Source organism: Dendrobates tinctorius, unplaced genomic scaffold (genome assembly GCF_039654945.1).
Source record: "Dendrobates tinctorius isolate UK_male_01 unplaced genomic scaffold, ASM3965494v1 ptg000157l, whole genome shotgun sequence".
Taxonomy (NCBI): Eukaryota; Metazoa; Chordata; class Amphibia; order Anura; family Dendrobatidae; genus Dendrobates; species Dendrobates tinctorius.
The window spans coordinates 2,419,557-2,425,556 of record NW_027361824.1 but is presented as its reverse complement, the minus strand read 5'-3'; the positions used below and the strand labels follow the sequence as shown (position 1 = coordinate 2,425,556).

Here is a 6,000-nt window from a genome sequence, read left to right as displayed (position 1 = left end):
CATTACACTGGCTACCCATCCACTCCAGAATCCAGTATAAACTTATTACCCTCACCCCCAAAGCCCTCCATGGCTCAGCACCACCCTACATCTCCTCCCTTGTTTCAGTATACCACCCTACCCGTGCCCTCCGTTCTGCTGATGACCTGAGGTTAGCATCCTCAATAATCAGAACCTCCCACTCCCGTCTCCAAGACTTTACACGTGCCGCGCCAATTCTTTGGAATGCACTTCCCAGGTCAATACAATTAGTCCCCAATCCCCACAATTTTAAGCGTGCCCTGAAAACGCATTTATTCAGACTGGCCTACCACCTCAACACATTAACCTAATCTATCCCTGGGTGGCACAGCCAAAAGTTTTACCATAACCAGGTTCCCCGCATCATGTTCCCACATGCTTTATGCATCCATTAGCCCTCTGCGTCTGTACTGTTACACACTTAACATTATGGCTGGTCCAAACAATCAGGGCAATTGTTACCACCCACCTTTCGTGTCTACCTCTTTCCTCATAGACTGTAAGCTTGTGAGCAGGGCCCTCATTCCTCTTGGTATCTGTTATGATCTCTGTGATTATTGTTATGCTGTAATGTCTATTGTCTGTACAAGTCCCCTCTGAAATGTAAAGTGCTGCGGAATATGTCGGCGCTATAAAAATAAAAGTTATTATTATTATATTAAGTGCGTCACAGGTCCACACAGCCAGACGTCAATATGACTGCAGGTAAATAGGCACAGCATTTATAGTGACTTTTTTCCACTTGCTTTCATTATAGTGGCTAGCTGTATATATATACTAGCCTTCTCCATTATTCATATTTATAGAAATGGTTATGAGACCCCTGAAAATCGTTATCTATTGCACAGCATAGATGGTGACTTTCTTCCACTTGCTTTCATTATAGTGGCTAGCTGTATATATCTACTAGCCTTCCCCATTTATGGAAATGGTTAAGAGAGCACTGAAAATCGCAATGTTTGGCCATAACAATTATTAGGGTTTAATATATGGGGCATTTGTCCCTGTTATGTGATATATAGCGAGAGCAACACCCTAACAATCTATTATTGCCTAATGGTCTGGCCTGCGTGACCTTTAACAATTGTTTGGTATTCACAGCTATGATTAGTGAACTAGGGTAAGGTATTTACCACCCTTTATGTACTCTGTATCTCATTAATAATTGGTATTGTGTTGCAATGATATGCTTTTTAAACTTTATATGAATAAAACTGCATTTTTGGATCTATATGTTCCTTCGTTGTTTCTCTTTTGGTGCTATTTACTCACATCAGATGTAAGCGAGGCCCACCAAAAACCTCTCACGATGGCCCCACAAGTGGCCGAAATCGCCGGATGTCAACTCAATGCCAAATCATGGAACTCCTGGAGGATTTTCAGTCAAAGTTGAACCGGAACAAACAATTTTCCCACCGACTGGGCTTCTCGAATCTCCCGTTCCATACCTGCAGACACATCAGTCACCACCACCCCGGGTTGAGGAATGGAGGATGGAGGCTCGGGGGGAGAAACTGGGTCCAGACTTCCAGACAAGTTTTCCGTATTCACTTTTTTGGATCCCGGACGAAAAGTGATTGAGAACTGGAACCGGGAAAAAAAAGTGACCATCTGGCTTGCCTGGGGGTCAACCTTTTAGCAATACATCAGGTTCTTGTGGTCCATAATTACAGTAATGGGGTGAACCGCCCCCTCCAAAAAATGCCTCCATTTCTCAAAGGTAAACTTAACCGCAAGAAGTTCCCGATTACCAACGTCATAATTTCTCTCCGTCGGGGAGAACTTCCTGGAAAAGAAGGCTCATGGTCTCAAATTGGTCAAAGTGGCGGGCCCCTGGGACAACACCACCCCCACTCCCACCTCCGAGGCATCAACCTCCACCACAAAAGGTTCAGATGTATCAGGCTGGACTTGAACCGGGGCAGTCATAAAACATTTTTTGAGAGTTAGGAACGCTGCTACCGCTGAAGTAGACCAGTTCTTAACGTCAGCCACCTTCTGTATCAAGTCAGTGAGGGGCTTGACCACCTGAGAGAACTCTTTAATAAACCTCCGGTAGTAATTGGCGAATTCCAAGAAGTGCTGAAGGCCCTTCCGGCCCCAGGGTTAAACCCAATCTACAATGGTCTGCACCTTTTTGGGATCAATACAAAACCCTTCACTAGAAATAATGAACCCCAAGAAAGGCAGTTCCTGGGCGAAAAACGAGCATTTCTCTAGCTTATGCAAATAGAAGATAGGAATTGAGTAACCATAAACCACAGCAAAAAAGTATGAAAAAAGTAAGAGCAATCTTTATTTAATCACATTAAAAGAGAATATCAAACATTCATAATTACATTTGAGGTGAAAAAAGGAAAAGACAGTCCTGATGACAGAGAGGGTAATCACCCCTACCTACAATCAGAGTGACAATAGGCCATAAAGACCACATACAAAATTTAGGTCATAACGCATAAAAATTGCTTAGATAATAGACACAACAGTCAGTGACTGGCAATAAATGGCCCCCAAAAAAATACATAACATTGGTAACAAATACCTTAAGTGACAGCAGCATGTACTTCCAAAATAAAGGTTAATCGGTTAATACCAAAAGCATACCCAGTACCCAGCTGCCATAGTCACTCACCCATGATGTTGCTGTATAGGAGGGGGGACGGCCCACTCGACCTCGACGCGCGTTTCGCCACGGCTTTCTCAAGGGGAGGTGTCTGTCTGGCAACATCTTGTCTTGTTCCGTTATTAATTAGATGCGTGTGTGTCCCTGTTGTGATTTTAATTTGTGTTTGTCTTGTGTTTTTTAATTATCAGGCATTTATAATTCTCTTTCTATCCATGTTGATATGCGGGTTGGCTCTTCGGCACATTTCAGGGTTTCTTGGATCAGCAGCTTGTCACGGATGTTTTGTTCTGGGATATGGCTTATTGTTCGGCTCCCCACATCCTGGATACAACCACATGAAGTTATATTGAAGTGGACATTTCAAGTATTCGAGAATTGAATATCCTTGGGGATTTCTTCGCGCCATCTTCCATCCAAGGAGGAGATGTAACTCGTCTGGGTGGGGATGTTATTTTGTTGGGCTGATATTTTTATGATGTACTTACTAATATTATAGTCATAAGCCTAAATGTTTCTTTAAGCCTAAATGTCGATCTTGTGCATTGACTTTATTATCTATGCCTAAGTTTTCACCTTTTTGTGCAATCGGTTAGGGAGATTTTTTATGTGTTAGGCGCCTTATTTTGTTATAATTTTAGAGGGGTTATAGTGGTTATTTTTGGTAATGTATTAAAGATCCCCCTAAATATGACGTTTAGTGTGTGCGCGCTTTCCTCACAGATATGTCACATACTGCCTGGTTATTATACTATGGGCTGTGGAGATTTTTGTGAGGATGCATTGGGTATACAATATATTTAATCCCGATATTTGATAATAGCACGAATTAGGACGACACCGTGGCCTTATTTAGACACCTGTATTATGGCTGCTCCCAGTGAGTCTTCATGAAAATGGCGCTGATCATGTGCGCATGCGCGGCTTGGCCGATTATGGTGTGCGATGCTCGGGCCATCATGACGTGGGTCGCGCGCATATTGATGGCGTCTGAGTGGACATTTTTCCACCTATGCGTGTGACTCAGGGATGGCGGTGAGGCATCGCAAGTTAACCGCTCGGTTCAGCCGGGCATGCGCCGCTCTGATTACCCACACCTGGAACGCCGCTTATTTAACATGGATAGATGTTGCCAGACAGACACCTCCCCTTGAGAAAGCCGTGGCGAAACGCGCGTCGGGGTCGAGTGGGCCGTCCCCCCTCCTATACAGCAACATCATGGGTGAGTGACTATGGCAGCTGGGTACTGGGTATGCTTTTGGTATTAACCGATTAACCTTTATTTTGGAAGTACATGCTGCTGTCACTTAAGGTATTTGTTACCGATGTTATATAATTTTTTGGGGGGCCATTTATTGCCAGTCACTGACTGTTGTGTCTATTATCTAAGCAATTTTTATACGTTATGACCTCAATTTTGTGTGTGGTCTTTATGGCCTATTGTCACTCTGATTGTAGGTAGGGGTGATTACCCTCTCTGTCATCAGGACTGTCTTTTCCTTTTTTCACCTCAAATGTAATTATGAATGTTTGATATTCTCTTTTAATGTGATTAAATAAAGATTGCTCTTACTTTTTTCATACTTTTTTGCTGTGGTTTATGGTTACTCAATTCCTATCTTCTATTTGCATATGATTGTGAGTACTCCACGATTGATGGTTAGTCCTTATTATTTGGTGGGGGAACTACCTTGGTATTTCTAACTGGTTCCTGGCCACTTTTGATTAACATGTTAGTTTTGAACTTTTTTTCAAAATTTCTCTAGCTTAGCGAAAAGTTGGTTTTCCCTGAAGAACCGCCTGAAGGTGACCAATCTGTGACAGTTTGTCAAGTGAATAAACTAGAATGTCATCTAAATATATAACCACTAACTGCCCAATAAAATCAGAACATATGATTGATGAAGTTTTGTAAAACTGCAGGGGCATTGGTCAGACCAAACGGCATAACTACATTTTCAAACAGCCCCTCTGAGGTGAGAAACGCAGACTTCCACTCATCCCCCTCCCACACCTAGATTAGGTTATATGCCCCCTGCAAGTCAAGTTTTGAATACCATTTGGCCCCGGACAATTGTTACGCAAATCAGGAATGAGTGGGAGGGGATATGTGTTTCTTACAGTGATCTTACTTAGTTCCTGAAAGTCAAGGCATGGGCAGAGACCATAGTCTTTTTGTTTTGTTTTTTTACAAGAAAAACACCTGCAGCAGCAACAGGAGGCCCGGAAGGGCGAATATGCCCCATGCAGAAACTCTCAGATATGTAATTCTTCATGGCGACCCTCTCGGGACACGAAAGATTAAACAATCGGGCTTTTGGCAATTTATCCCCAGGGATCAGGTTAATGGCACAATCAATAGGGTGGTGCGGTGGTAACCCCTCGGCTTGACTTTCAGAGAACATGTCCTCGAAGTCTTTCAGGTAGTCCAGAATACCCTCCAGACTGACAGACGACACAGACACAGAATTCAGACACTTGTTTTCACAGTTGGATCCCCATTGAACAATCTCGCGGGTCTCCCAGTCAATGACTTGATTATGACATTGCAGCCAAGGAAATCCCAAAACCAAACCAGCAGGGAGATTGTCCAGAACGAAACAGGCTTTATGCTTCAAATGAACAGACCCCACCTTAAGGATGAACTTTTTCGTAACAGAGCGGATCCCGTCCTTGGTGAATGGGGTTGAGTCAATAGCCACCACTCTCATGGCTTTGTCCAACCTGACTGTCACTATCTCACAGTGGGCCACCAACCACGAGTCAATCAAGCTCACTGAAGACCCGCAATCCAGAAAAGCAGAAGAGTAAAAAAACAATTGTTCACACCTACTTCCACCTTTAACAGTAGTTTGAAGGCTGAGGAAAAAAGTACCTGTGGGTCTGGGTAACCTCCTTGGCAGTTACCCAGACCTAGTCGTATCCTGAGACCTTGGAATCTGGGGGACAGGAGGGACAGTCCTTAATCCAATAACCTGGCTCTCCACAATAGAAGCAGAGTTTTTTCTCTCTGCGGCATCTACTCTCCTTTTCCTTCATGGAGCTAGCCCCACCTCCATAGGCTCAACCGATGATGAAGGCTCCGACTTCACTGGCAACAGAGGAGCATCACGTTCCACAACACCTCTGTCTCTCAGCCTGTGGTCCATACGGACAGCCTGGGTCAGGGCTTCCTGCAGAGAGTTGGGCGGTGGGTGCAGGGCCAACACATCCTTTAAATGCTCAGAGAGACCCCGTCGGAATAGCCCCGAGTGCCACAACTTTCCAGGAAACCTTGGATGCTCATCGCCTGTACGCGAAACAGTACCACTCAGCTGAGCGCTTTCCCTGGGAAAGACTCATAACTGTGTCCTCTG

At 44.1% G+C, this 6,000-nt stretch overlaps 1 pseudogene; it reads right to left on the bottom strand.

Annotated features, from left to right (window-relative positions):
- Positions 1-2,839: 2,839 nt before the first annotated feature.
- Positions 2,840-6,000, bottom strand: part of LOC141051430 (uncharacterized) — a 162,120-nt pseudogene continuing 158,959 nt past the window's right edge.